The sequence below is a fragment of the Mus caroli genome, chromosome 10, assembly GCF_900094665.2.
Source record: "Mus caroli chromosome 10, CAROLI_EIJ_v1.1, whole genome shotgun sequence".
Taxonomy (NCBI): domain Eukaryota; kingdom Metazoa; phylum Chordata; class Mammalia; order Rodentia; family Muridae; genus Mus; species Mus caroli.
The window spans coordinates 98,236,717-98,252,677 of NC_034579.1; positions in this window are offsets into that span (position 1 = coordinate 98,236,717).

Here is a 15,961-nt window from a genome sequence, read left to right on the forward strand (position 1 = left end):
ATTTTATTCTGTTGCTTGTGTAAGATGTCAAATAAAACAAATATCCTTTCAATTCTATGTTAGAAGTACTGACTCAGTGTAGTACCTCAGTCTAACTAATTTTCCTGTGTAGTTTCTAGTGTTCTTCCTCACATTCTTGCCATTTGCTGAATAGCCTCTTAATGAAATAAAAAGTAGAAACATTTTGTACTTTTGATTATTTCCTTTACCTGAAATGGCTATTTTTTTCTTCTCAACCATGGAAGAATTGAAAATTCTACTCATTAATAAATCTCCATAAAAGAATCTTCAATATATATATTCCATAACATATATCCCTCCCTTTTTTTGTTCCAACAAATATTTACTTTTTGCATCTTCATTTTTCAGTTGTGACTTTTTGTTTCTACGAAGGAGAACAACACACCAATTTGTCTTGTTATTGTTGATTACTAAAAAAAAAAAAAAAAAAAAAAAAAAAAAAGAAAAATTAGATCCAAACTTTGCAGTCTTAATCAACCCACACTTATTAAATCACAATTTCTATTTTTTTTTTTACTTTTAAGACATTTTATTCAAAATTGTTCCCTGTCCCTTTCATCAAGAGTATTGGCTTTATACTCTTATAATTCAGTCTAAAGCTTAGATTTTAGAGGAATGTCTTCATCAAACATTAATCATTTAATATTTCTGTATTTCCTCTAAAGATATTCAGTTTTATCAATTTCCTGAATGATAATTTTGTTTTTAATTGACTGAGATGAGAGAGTAGATAATAACCTATGTTTCTCTCTTTTACTAATATTGGAGATCTGGACACTACAAATAATTACACAAGACATCCTGAAGAACATCAGCTGACAGTGGAATGTAGAGTGACTAAAAATGTAATTTAAAAACAGATATCCAATTAATGTGACTCCTGTTAACTGTTCATCAATATAAGAAATTTCATAAACATGATGTTTTGATAACATAATCAAAGAAATAAAACCTATGGGTCCACTTATTAATGAATGACCAGTTAGTGTGCTATCCACTGTGGATGCCTACTTATTCTGAAAGAGTAAGAATGATAGTATAGCAGGGTTTGGAGGTAGAAAAGGAAAATGGTATATTATAATTTCAGCCCCTTCTTAGAATTGGGAACAAAACACCCATGGAAGGAGTTACAGAGACAAAGTTTGGAGCTGAGACGAAAGGATGGACCATTTGAGACTGCCATATCCGGGGATCCATCCCATAATCAGCTTCCAAACGCTGACACCATTGCATACACTAGCAAGATTTTGCTGAAAGGACTCAGATATAGTTGTCTCTTGTGAGACTATGCCAGGGCCTAACAAACACAGAAGTGGATGCTCACAGTCAGTTATTGGATGGATCACAGGGCCCCCAATGGAGGAGCTAGAGAAAGTAACCAAGGAGCTAAAGGGTTCTGCAACCCTATAAGTGGAACCACAATATGAACTACCCAGTACCACCACCCCCCGCCCCCAGCTCATGTCTCAAGCTGCATATGTATCAGAAAATGGCCTAGTGGGCCATCAGTGGAAAGAGAGGTCCATTGGTCATGCAAACTTTATATGACTCAGTACAGGGGAACACCAAGGCCAAGGCCAAGAAGTGGGAGTGGGTGGCTGGGGGAGTGGGTAGGGGAGCGTGTGGGGGACTTTTGGGATAGCATTGGAAATGTAAAAGAAATAAATACCTAAAAAAAAAAAAAAGGTTAAATAGGAATATATTTGATGAGAATTCTAGTAGGTTAAATTTGAAATGCAGAGTGTGTGCAATAGAAAAATAATCTCTGGCACCATTGAAATCTACTTTGGATATATTTACAGCCAATTTAAAATTCTAAACTCATAGATAATGACAGTTCAAAGATGTCTGTGATGGTTCTACATAACAACATTTATGAAAGACACAATTACATAAAATTATATTCAAATATTCAAAATAAAATGAAATAATAATATGGTAGATTACGCAGGCCTGAGAAATAGTAAATTACTAATTAGAGTTTTAAACTATTGAAGTGTGACATGATGAGGTTACATCTAGATGATCCTGTGATAAACTGAAAATATGCTAATGGTTTATTTACTTGGCTTCATGCACTGATCATGATGCCTTTGCTTTAAGGCACACTGTGATGCGTTCTATTTACTTCATCACTGTGTGGTAGCTTGAAGTTTTGGGTGCTGTTATAGCACATAATTGGGGAAGTTAAATATTAGGTGCTATTTCATAGATCAAGCATCAGGAGCTGGTAACATGTACAAAGTTGAAAACCTGAAGCCGATTCTATTGAAAATGTGTGAATTTTACACGGATGTAAGACTAAAGAAACTAAATTGTTCCATCATGCAATGAGAGGTACACACACACACACACCCCCAAAAAACCTACAGGATGATGTAAAACTGTATATAGTAATGGCAATATTTATACTTCTAGCTGTTGAGACACAGTATCAAAGGAGCATCAACTTAAGTGAGGAAGACTTTGCTTGAATTGCAGTTTGAAATATATATTTTATCATGATGTGGAGAGCATTACAGCAGGTTTAGGAGGTTTGTCACATTATATCCACACTGTGGAAACAGGGAATGAACAGGAACTAGAGGGAAAGGTTGAACATCTTCAGTCCAACGTCCAGTGACTCACTCCAGGGGTGTTTCACATCCTGTGGTTTTCTTTGACTCTTCCATACAGAAACATTAGCTAGAGACCAAGTCCAACATGTAGCTCATTGAGATATTTTACATTCTAAATGACAGCAGCAATAAAGACATGTGTTTCCCAGACTGCAAATTTTGAAGCAAGTTACATTGAAAGGATCATAGGATTCCTGACTTGCCTCGATGTATGTTTTTCACCCCTATTAAGTAGCTTAAAAGATAAATTTCTTTTATAATTATATTTTTTGAAATTACAATTTCTATATTTAAGAAACTTAGAAAGAACTTAGTTGTATCTTCCACTTTAAGGTTTCATAGAAGACTGGGTTTCATCCCAGCTCAAGAAGTATAGTCTATAAAACTGACCCCCACCCCCGCCCCAGTGTTAAAATAGAGGCAACCCTATCATTCCAGTTACACTGCCCCAGCACAGTGCTCCCCTGCCTGCACACCCACCATACTGCCACCAAGCTTTCAACCACATTGATGAAGGACCGACTGTCTGAAGTTGTACACAAGCCCCTAAATAAATGTTTTCTTCTCAGAGTTGCTTTGGTAATGGTGTCTTCACATCCAAAACATTGGTGAAATCTATAATCAACATTCACCCAGTTTCTAGAAATATAAAAAATTTAAAAATACATTTGAGGTAATATATTTATGTTCAAAGAGACAGATCTTCTCCTTGAGTCCCTTTGTATTATCAGCAGACTCATAAGGAGATCGTTCTAAATCTATCCTTACAGTTAATTCTGTGATTGACAGTTTATTCTGATAAATAGGGTCCTAAAAGTAATAAAAAATGTATAGGCTAGAAAGGAAACAGCTGCCATTCTCTTGATTTAGAACAGCATGAAGATGCTTCTATTACAGCAATCTTAAAAGTTTTCTGAGCTGGGTCTTTCTTATTTCAGAGGTTTCTCTTTTGGGTTGATCTGCAAGAATAATAAGCCAAGTTCTCCCTGGACAGTTGAGTATTTTGAAAAGCTCCCAATTAGGCCCCTTAATCCAGTGGGTCTCAACCTTGTTAATCCTGAAACCCATTGATATAGTTCCTCAGGTTTTCGTGACCCTCAAACCATAAAATCGTATCTGTTGCCACTTCACAACGGTAATTTGCCACAGTTATAAATTGTAATATGAACATCTGAAATGCTGGCTAGTTATATGGGACACTGTAGGGGTCCAGACTTACAGCTTCAGAAGCACTGCCTTCTTGTTTGGTTTGAATGCTTTCTTGTTTGGTTTGTAAGGGTGAATAATAGTCTCTTAGCCTTGTGTTTATATCTCATTTGAACTACCAGTCCCAAATTTAGTCTTGAGATTTGACCCCATAAATTTATATGAGCTTTGTGTTATCATCTCGAGTTCTTAAATCAGTCTCCTGTGGTCCATCCTGCCTTCATCACAGGTAGGACCCATGCCTCTAAGGATCAGTTGGATTTTGACCTGCATGAGAACGAACATGGTAGCTCTATGGTATGAGTGACAGATTTATTTAACAACTCAGCCTAATTCAGACCAAGCAATCAGGAAACATGGTATCTGCTTGCCGTTGGGAGGCATACAGATAAGCTTCCTTCAGAGAACCTTGCCACTGACACAGAATAGGTGATGACTTCTTTATCTATAAAATCATACTGCAGTTATAATAATAACAATTCCGGGACCCAATATATTTCAAACATATAAGGCTTTTGAGAACTGCTGTCCATTGGAAAAAAAATGAATAAAAGTAATTTCCAAGGGCCCATGTGTAAGAGTCTCTTCAAGATTAAAACATGTGGAACTGAGGAGATGACTCAGTGGGTAAAGTGCTTGCCATTCAGGCATAAAGACCTGAGTTTGCACCCCCACAGCCCACATAAAGCTGGGCACAATAACACTTGCCTATCATGCTATGGCAAGATGGGAGGCAGAGACAGAAGTGACCCTGGTATACACAGTAGTAAATAGCCAGAAGCTCAGTCTCAAGCAAGGTGGAAGGCAAAGGACAGCTATCATTATTCTATGATATTCTATGATAGATACATCTGCATGCTGCTGTGGCATGTGTGCCTGACTAATGTGTATACACACACACACATCATATATAATCATATACACAAAGCTAAATAAAACAGTAATTTTTAAAATGTTTGAGGTTAGAGCAGCTTGGTAACCCCTTCCAGATCTGAGAAGTCAAAGGGAATATCATAGTTTGTAAGCCTTGACTGACTGTAGACATCTGTGTCCTAAATTGCCAGCTCAGGTCATAATTGAAGACTTTGAGATTCTATAATAAAAGTGTCTGGGTTAAGATTTTTCAAACAATGTGATTTAAAGTGGAGTGTTGGCATCTTCAACAAAGCTTAAAAGTAGTCATGCAGTTTACGTCTCATGCACTGATAAACGCTTTTCTTCAAAACAAATAGACCATTCCTTGTGAGTCTGACAGGAAGGACCAGGAGAGAAACCTGTACTTAAGAATGTGGTTAGTGCAACAGCCAAACAGTATATCTTCCTCAAACCATGTCATCTCCAGCTGGAACCTGGAAATGAGAGTCCTTCGTCTAGAATATCTTCCTAAAGAGCACAACAATCAGGCTAAATGTCATCCTCATTAATCATCCTCCCAGATGCGAGAGTCAATTGTAGGAATTGTATTAAGTCTCATTTCCTGAGTACACTAGAGGAACTGTAATGTGCAGGCACCTCTCAGACCTGAGTGGTCGTGAAATCAGTGTTCCGTCCTCCTGTGCCTCAGCATGGTTGAATTTTGCTACTTCCCATCCCTCCTCCTCCTGACATGCAATATACAGATGGGCGAAAACAAGAAAAATCCAGTGGTCTAAAAGAGGCTACACCAGAGACAAAAGACAGTCCAGACATGTTCTGTATTACTGAATGAGGTTTTTTTTTTTCCCCCACTTACCAGAAGTCCCTCGGATGCTATATAAAAATCAATCCATTGTGAATTATAATTGTTATAATCTCTGCACTCTCAAATAGAAAAACATTCTAGTAGAATGAGAATTATATATTGCTTGGGAATGGACCTTCAGTCCAGTGCCATGTTTTGGGGCATTACAAGTTTTACTAAAAATGATCAGTTTTAGACAGAGTTAGAACTGTTGTGCATACATTAATAGTTGGGCAATTTTGATGGAAATGTGAGTATTGATTTTATCTGTACCAGTGGTTGTGATGGGGATGCCCAGATGACTGATAAACACTATTGGTGGATGTTACAGATTGTATTCAGAAATGATTGCTATTTGAATAAACAGGTTAGAGACTACAGTCCTTTTTTGTTTTTCCAAGTGCACACCTGAAATTCTGATCTCAAAAGAAATGGAGATAAGAGATGTGACCTTTGGGGAGCTGACTAGGTCATGAAGCCATCATGAGTGGGATGCTGCCCTCTTAGAAAAAGCCCAAAGAAATTCATTCACTCTCTTCATCCACCTGAGATGAGAAAGTACCATTCTAAAAAGCAGGAAATTCACCATCACCTCACACCAAATCTATTAATCAGATTTCCTAGGTTCAACCACTATAAGAAAAGATCCCTTTATAACTATATGAGAGGAATTCCCATTGTTTTTCATCCTAGTTTATGGTACTTCAGTAGCATAAGTACTGAACAGACTTAACCCTGAGGAATGAAGATCCACCCTTGCCAGCCTGAATATGTTGAAATTCAGAACAGATTCAGACATATAAGAAAGGTGAGTTTTCCCTTCTCAGCCCTCTCCTTCCCGCCCTCCTCGCCTACACTAATCACACCTGGAGCTAGGAAATCCAGACTCTGCCCTTAATCATCAGAACTTCTAGTGTTTGGCTTTCTGACTCCAGGACTAAGGAAAGTAGACCCCTCCCCTCTTCCCTCAATTCTCAGGCCTTGGGAATAAATCACTTCATTGCCTTTCCTGTTTTCCTATTTGCAGTTAATAGATTGTGGGGCCTTTCAGCTTCCATACTTTAGCAAGCCAATGTCCATAATTTATCTCTCTTTTTATATACCTATATACTCTCATTAATTCTGTCTTTCTGAGACCCATGACTAATATAATCAGGTACCAGTTTATTCAATGCAAAGCAAATTTTAATGCTCGAACAGAACCGAATTTAATTTTAATATACTAAAAGTAAGCATAACCAATTGTGATTTCAAGAACAAACACGCACACCACTACAATAATCACCACCATCTACACCAGACCTTATTATAATGTAATCAATGAAAGTCAATAAGAGATTCAGTAAAATATATTTTTGCTTGGCCAACTTTTTCCTTAAAATTACAGAGAGTATTTAAGTTTGAGGACAATATGCAGTCTCATGATTTCTAAATCATAGGGTGAAAGCATCAGAAAAGACAGGTAAACATCTGTGTATAGCTATGTTCTAACTTTTTTTAATATGAAAACAGGTAGCTTATCTTTGATCTCTGTAAGTTAGTGGTGGGCGTCCCTACCCTAGAGACACAGGGGGAGGGATTATCCAAGTTATGGGGGATTAGGAACTTGTGAGTCTAAACCATGTCCCAGAATCAGTCTTGGAAGATGGGTCTTAGAGTGTGGACATCCGAAGTTAAGGAGTGTCCTGCAAGAAACACCCCTATATGTATGCCCCATAGATGGGAGAAGCCAGCAGCAGTCCCACCAGTGTTGGGAGGCCAACCAGTTTTTCTCTGCTACCTGGGGATGTGAAACATCAGGAAGTACATACTGGTGACCATTCCAGGGGTAGTTAAAGATTCAATGGCCAAGGTGAGAGAAGGGCTAGTCAAGCAGAAGAGAGAAAGAGAAGAGAGTCAGGGCTGGTTTGAATCTTGGTTTAACTCTTCCCCTTGGTTAATCACCCTCATATCCAACTTGTTACGATCCCTAATTGTTCTCCTGCTATTGTTGACCTTTGGACCCTGCATACTGAACAAGCTTGTAGCCTTCATAAAAGAGAGAATAGGAGTAGTGCAGCTGATGGTCCTTCGCCAACAAAATGAGACTCTGAAGACGGGACCTGAAGAATATGAGTTAGTTACCCAAGACCCCTCAGAGTAGTTTCAGGATTGGAGCTTGTACAAGAAAAAGAGGGGAATGAGGGACCCTAAGGGGATTTCCAGTCCCTCACCTTCTTACAGCTTCCCCTCCCACCTGGGTTCAAGGCTAGGCCAAGTTCCATTCTCCACCCACAGGAACATTCTTGAGTAAAAATTTCTCAGTATGTACTGACAGTCACCTGACCCTCTAAAAAGTCCCAGGTGGAGTTCAAATGTGTGTCATGCTTGCTAGCCAATAGATTTAAAGGTCAATATGCTTAACCAATCAGTTTGAACTGTAACCTTGCTGATGTAACCTGTGTCCCTAAAAAGTACAAAACTGCTGGTAAAGCCATTGGAGGTCACCTTCTTGTTACTCGCCTTGAGGGACTGATTGAGAGTTGACCCCAATGCACTGGAAAATAAAGCTCTTGCTTTTGCATCAAAAAAAAAAAAAAAAAAAAAGAAAGAAAGAAAGAAAGAAAGAAAAAAAAAAAGAAAGAAAGAAAAGAAAAAAGAAAACAGGTAACTTATCATATTTCGCCTAAGACAATATTTTACCAAAATTTTATTTGCAGCAGATCTCCAAAGGAAAATATCTAGCCTGAAGAATATACTTCCAAAAATACTACTGCACTCTTTCAAACATATATATCCTAAAAGGGAAAAATTCATATGCGTGTTATTACTAAATAGAATATGACTTAAGAGCTGAAAATAACATCAGAAATACCAACTTGTGAATAAAGATCTGGAAACTCTAGCTTACATACTTTGTGGGGGTTTATTTGGATTTTTTAAAATTTATGAGTATGAGCATTTTGCCTACATGTACATATGTGCAATATGTCTGTGCCTGGTGCCTGCAGCCATCAAAGAGAAAAAAATAATTGTTGAGTTCCCAAGAACTGGAATTGTGAATGGGTATGAGTAACAAAACACAAGGTCCTGAGAACCAAACCCAGGTCCTGTCCAACAACGTCAACTGTTCGTGACCACTGCATCATGTCTTCACTCTTTTGTCTTTTAAGAAGGAGGGCATTAAAACAATGCAATTGAACAAAACTCAAATAGACCCTCTTTAGAAGCATTTGTGGAACAAGCAACACTGTTGTGGGATTTTATGATTTGTGGTGTGAGAGGAAGAAATGACCTAACATTTCTCTGTTAGTATTATTGACCAACCACAACTGAATAAAGCACTGAATAAAGGTATCTTGCCAAGGTATTAGTAAGAATAGAAGAAACACTAAGAAGAGAGTGCTGGAGGTAGGATCAAGCATTGCTCAATAGTCAGTCAACTGATAAATAACAAGTGTTGGCCACTCCTCTAAATAACGGTTTATATACTTCAGTTTCTTCTTTAAAAAGTCTTTGTTCATAAGTCAATGAAACATAGAAGAACTAATTCAATACTAGACAAAAGAAAATACAGTAAATAAGAAGCCTACAAATGTGACTACAACAAAACTTAGAATATGTGTGAACGTAGGCAAGTTTGTTTTCAAGAAAAGGAAGTAATTACGGTTAAAACACCTGTTTAATAGAAGTAATATTGATCTCTCAAGAAAGACGAACAACCTTGAGCTAAGTACTTTCTTCCTTTCATCCTGTGACTTCCTGAAATGCAGATCTGAGCTTAGGCTTTTGCGAGTGCCCTCCAGTGCCATCAGCTCAGCATGCTTGCCAAAACACATGACTTTTTAAAAAAATCATTACTTGCCTTTGTTCATATGATCTAAGCTTTATGATAGTATGAGATTCTAAGGCAAAGAGACATGATTCTTGTGCCCATTTCACCTTTGCCTTTCACAAGAAAGTGCCTTAACAAGAATAAAATTCAATAAGAATCTTATATTATAAACGGAATGACAATTCAATACAGCTGTTAATGGCTTTGAATGATTTAATCATGTTTGAGGGACCTTTGTTTTTAAGGGAAAAGCTTCTTTCTTGAAGTGACACATTTTCTAATCAATGGAGGATGGCCTGACACTAGGGTGAAATCCTGTCCCTTCACTCAGACGTCACATTGTCACGGTGGATTAGCATGCTGCATTCAGGACCACACATTTCAGAACACTGTTACATAGTTCGTTTCTTTCTCAGTAGAATAGTAGTTGCCTAGCTATGGTGGCACAGGTCTGTAACCCTAACAATTGGGAAGCACAGACAGGAGAATGAGAAATTTGAAAACATCCCTAGGTATACAGAAATTTTCCTGTCAGCCTAGATTAGTTACATAGGGCATTGCCTCAAACCTAGAAACTAAGAAGACAAAAAACAGCATGCTGGTTTTATGTCCGTGCTTTTGTTTGACAAACCAAGCTAGCTAGCATGTACACTCTCAAAAGTTCAACTCAAGCAAAGGTAGTATACATGTCTAATGTTAATTACTGTAAAGAACATTCAAAAATCATTAGCTGAACTTTTCCTTAATGTAAATTACTATTTCTAGGTAGCATTTTCAATTCTTATGTTAGTGACAGTTTTCTTCATTTCTAGTTTTATTCATTTGTCTTATTTCAAGAGTGAGTATGACCTTTGTATCAATAAAACATATTTAAAAATTACTTCGGGGTAAACAGCTTTGGGGTAACTACAGAAATATTTAATTTCCCTCCTCTCCTGGGATTATAAGCATTTCTTCTTTTTTGTTTTAACTGTGCTTATGCTTATGAAGAAGCTAAGTACTGCTTCAGTTTATAATCTTCAAATCTTAGCTGGAGAATTACATCTCTATAGTGGTAGCCATAAACCTCGTTAAGCTGAGGAGCCTCGGAACACAAGCAGAGGATGCTCTCATTATTATGTCTTGAAACTTTGAGCCAAATTTCTCAGTTCCCCCATCTAAAATCTTTATATGGAAATAAAAGAATCCATACTTCTAGAATCCATGGGTAACTTTACCCTGGGTTCCTATAAATCAAACCTTGCAATGGAAAGGAACCGACCTTACAGAGAAACAAAGAGTGTAGAAACTCTCCTAGATGTTGCTAAATAAATGTTGTTTGCAAGCATGGCTTTCTTTGGTATCTTCCTGGGCTATTTTTTTTAAATGTTTATCATGGATAAAAATTATGTACGATGACTACAAGTGTACTCAAGCATACACCAAACACACACACACACACACACACATCAAAATTAGAAAGACTGGACATTGTGAGAGGTAAATACACAAACACATAAATTTGTTTTGTTTTGTTTTGTTTTGTTTTAAGGAATGCAGATTATTCCTGGAGTCATTTTTGCCAGGGAATCACTGTGTACAAATATCCAAAGCAGCAAATGTAAAAAAGAGGGCTGCTGCTAATTATTCCAGATTTTATTCTTGCCTAATTTTACTGAAATCAAGTATTAGTCTGATTTATTATTTTAGATGGATTCTCATGTAGAGGAGATACATGTATTAAAATGGAAATTTTTATTCTTATTCGTGCAAAAATGAATGTTCTTTCATCATAGTAAAGTGGGATAAAAATATATTTAAAAGCAAACTTTCTCTTAGTGAAGTTAGGAAGCATTGACTTTCTAGTTTTTTATTTGGGGTACCATTGTGTGGTGAGTTGGTCAGACTTTATAGCCCAGACTCTTTTGGTACTCACTGTATAGACCAGGCTGACCTCAAACTCACAGTGATCCTCCTGCCTCAGATTACCAAGTACTACCATTATAGGCATACACTACATCCAGCTTTTCATGTCATTTTTATATTGTGACTCTAAGTTATCCTTTTTCACAGTAAACACAAGATAACTAAAGTCTCAACCTTTCAAATTATCTAGATATTAACAGTATCTAAACCCAAGAAATATTAGCAATACCTAAACCTAGGGGAAAGAGGGAATGTAAGAGTAGATAATAGGTATTTGCTCCTCCAAACCAAAATAAAACTGAAAAATTCAATTATATGCAAGATCTCATTACCTAGAAGTAATTTCAACTCTCGGGAGACAGAGAAAGAAAACTCTCTGAAACTTACTAGCCCTCAATCTAGCCAAATTGTAAACTCCAGGTTTGATAAGAAAACCTGTCTCAAAAAACAAAATGAAGCTTTATTAATAAAACACGCATTCATGCATGCACACACACTCACGGGGAGAGAGGGGGGAGGGAGAGAGAGAGAGAGAGAGAGAGAGAGAGAGAGAGAGAGAGAGAGTACTTTATTATCATTAACAACGACTTCAGTATTATTAACCTAAGCATTTGCTTCTCTTCTTCCTTATTCCTGCTGATGAAAAAGCTGTGATGTCAGGTCTCCGAGTTCCTTCCTCTTATTACCTAATCCCCACACTGTAATTCCAAATGACATTGGATGTTGTTGAGTAGCCTGTACCTACTTCCAGCTGTACTGACCAGCTAAATAATATGTGGCTGACATCATCAGTAACAAACTGACCAGGGGCAGGAGCATCTGTGTACAAACCCAGCAGGGACCATACTCTAATGGGATTTGTTCTTAATCTGAAAGTATTTATGAGCAAAATTCAGATTCAACTTATAACTTTTCCTAAAGAAACTCTTTTCTAAATTCTAGAAAACAAAGGTAAAAGGAATACACTTGAGCTCTAATGGCCGCGGTTAACGTTGAGCTCATCATCATCGTGGCAACCTAAAAAATTGTTAAACAATAACTCCCTGGTACCATAGAGCTGTGATAGATTCCAGTTCTCAAGGTGAGTGACAGGTAAGAAGGAAGACAAGTCCAATCTCACATTATTGCAGAAGGCATTCTGTTACCAGCTGAACAGCCTGTTGGGTAATTTAAGGTTTGTCACTGAGAAGCCTAAGAGACTTGTAAGGTTAATATCAATCCTTTGCTGTGGAGAAACTGGAGCCAGCAACATTTTAATCCAAATTAGAAACAGTCTGAATTGAGACATGCATGCCTTCTACTCTCTTTGTTTCTGTGTTTGCTTGTTTGCTTGTTTCTTCCCTTATTTATTTATCCTGGCTGCTGGTTTGTAGTGTTTTGTTTTAGTAATTGCTTCTCGCCTCCCCTGAAGTAGGTAAAGCTAGCATGATCCCAATGCATATTGCTGTTACTAGATATGGAACTGTCCTTTGAATCTGATGCTCTCTACAATGTGCTCCTGCCCAGATAACAACCCTGCTATACAATCCTTCTCACACCCAAAGCTGGCTGCCTAGGAAGTGGCTGCATCTAACCCTCTGGCCTCTGTTTCTCCTCTTCATCCCACACCCGATTTTATGTGTAATTTCTCTGTCTGCTGGATGTGTTCAAGTAAGTGGCTGTCAACCCACTGACCCACACCTCTTGGTATCATATTTCAACTGGGTTCTGTTTGGTTCCACAGGGGTTATTTACTAATGACTGAAATTACTTTTGATTATCACAATTAGGGAAGAATTAATAGCATGTGGCACACAAAGGCCTGGGATGCTGCCCAAAAATCCTTCAATACACGACAAAGAAGTATCTGACTACGATGTCTATCGTGTCATGGCCAGCAGGCAGAGGGAGTACTGAGTATTTTGAGCTGCTTTGGAGATTTTCCTCGAAGAGTACTAAGCTGTGCCTTTCCCAGGTTGGCGAGATGGCTCTCAGTGGATAAAAAGGTTAAAATTGTTTCCAACCAATCCTGAACACCTGAGTTCCACCTCTGGCCACGTACCACATCTGGAAGGAAAGAAAGGGCTCCTGCAAATTGTCCTCTGACCTGCACACATGTGCTGTGCATACATGTACACACAAAAATAAATTAATTAATAATTATTAACATATTTTTAAGAGACATGTGCTTTCCTAAAATCACAGTGAACAAGCTGGCTGCCATTGAAATGTCCTTTTGTTTGGGGTTGGGGATCTAATGAATACTTATTATTCCATGCTTATGAAGAGCTCTAACTAACAATCATCTTTCATTATTCTAGTTAATGAGAACTAATCTATTAATACGAAGTGCAATGGAGCTGCAGGTCTTTTGTTTTTCCTCCAAAATCCAGTATAACTGGGAGAGCAAGTGAAGCAGTGGCAGCGATCAGTCCTGAGCAAGCCGAGCATCACTGATACCGGACATTTTTGTCACAAAAGAAATGCTTAATTTTATATATTTTATATAAAGAATAATGTTCCATTCTAAAAATAAATAATAATTTCCAAGTGAGCTTCTCTTTTTTTAATCCCTCAAGAAACCCTCATTGGTTCAGTGCATTCACCCTTGTGACCTGTCATTCTCCTTTTTATTTTAATTGCTTATTGGCCTCCCTGCTCGGTTCTTACCCACTGTGTAGATCTTTACAGACTTTCAGACGCGAGAGCATTTTCTCCGTTTTAAATTAAGGAGAGTCATTTTCTTGACACAGCCATGCTGCTCTCATACTTTCCTCGCTCTTTCCACCAGAGTGTTCAAGTGGAAGGTCTTTTGGTCTGTGTTTTGATTAGCCTTCTCCTCGAGCCTCCTATGGTGGGAGAGCAGAAATAGATCTACAAGAACCATTGTGACCGGGGTCAACAAAAGCCGTTCTCTGGTCCCGATGGAAGTTTCCTTCCTTTTCCACTTGACTTGATCTATCAGGCAGGAGATAGGCACTGAGAAGGAGAGAGTGGGTGACCCAATTTTAAAAAACTCACCAGGCACCATAGCACACTTCTCACAATAGAGTCTGAGGGCTGCCCTGACATATCCCCATTCCAGAAAGATTTCACTAGGTATCCATTCTTTTGTGCATTGATTGTACTTGATAAAGCTCTAAGCTACGTGTGAGTTTGTGTATAGGTGTGTGTGCTTGTGTGCATTTTCTTCCTGCTCTCTCTACACTTGTAAACTTCTTCCACTATGCACAGCTAAGTGGCTATGCTATCCTCCAAAGATGATTCTAGAAATTTTGTGTCCACGAAATCCATATATCTGATTGTTACAGAGTAAATAATAAATGTATTTTTGAGGGCCTGAGGAGATATCTCAGTGGTTATAAGAGCAAGGGCTGCTCAACCACAGAACCCAATTCAAGTCCCAGCATCTACATGGTGGCTCCCAATTGACTTCAGTTCCCATGGATCTGATACCTTCTTGCTTTGGAAGGCACCAGGCACACACAGGTTATACAGATATACATGCCGACAAAACAATCATGTACATAATATAAAATGAAATTAATTTTAAAGTAGCTTTTTGAGTAAATGATAAAATGAAGCCACAGCTACTGCAAGTTTATAAGTCTTTTGACATAATGAGAATAAATCTGCTTAAGTTATTTGATAAACTAGCTAAATATAATGTGTCAGGACCCATGTAAGGCTCTAGTAAAATATGATGCTCTCTCCAGAGGGTCATTATCTGTTAGAGAACACAGATAGCAAAGCAAAGGGTCACTAAAAGAATGTACCACCTGGTGAATAGAAATAAGCAGGACCTAGAAATCCATGAAGCATCCCAGAAACACACAGGACCAGTGGTCAGTCCTACAGAAGATGAGAGCAAATGAATAGGGAGAAAGGGAAATTTGGCTTTTAAGGGTGGGGTACTTCAGACAATCACATGTGCCCTAAACCTCCGTATTTAAATTATTGGTTTTCACCATGGCAACAGAGAGAAATGTGGGAAGTTTAGGAGAAGCTGCACATAGTATGCTGGAACCAAATATGGTGAAATATGGTTGGCCCAGTCACAAGTCTCTGCCATTACATATTCCTATCACCTAGACCTACAGTCACCAACTCTGCTCAATCCTGAGCTTTGACCCACTGACAAAACTCAGAATTAAAGACTTTTATTTGTGAGTTTGCTGCCTTGAGCATTTTATTACAGTGATACAGAGCTGTACTAATATATAGGGTAAATAGTATTTTAATGGAAGAGAAGACAGAAATCCATTTGTGCTTTCTTATTTCAAAAACAAGAACAACTTAGGTGTGGAAACTTTAAAAGAAACAAACAAACAAACATTATGCTTACTACCTGATCAAAATGTTCTGTATATTACTATTCGGTCAACCTCTGTAAAAGATACTATTGGTCCCTAAGTCATTTCTTCAAGAATGTCTGTCCTGACAGGTAGATCAATGGAATAGAATTGAAGATCCAGAAATAAATCCACACACCTATGGTCACTTGATCTTTGACAAGGGAGCTAAAACCATCCAGTGGGAAAAACACAGCATTTTCAACAAATGGTGCTGGCACAACTGGCAGTTATCATGTAGAAAAATGCAAATTGATCCATTCTTATCTCCTTGTACAAAGCTCAAGTCTAAGTGGATCAAAGACCTCCACATAAAACCAGAGACAATGAAATTAATAGAGGAGAA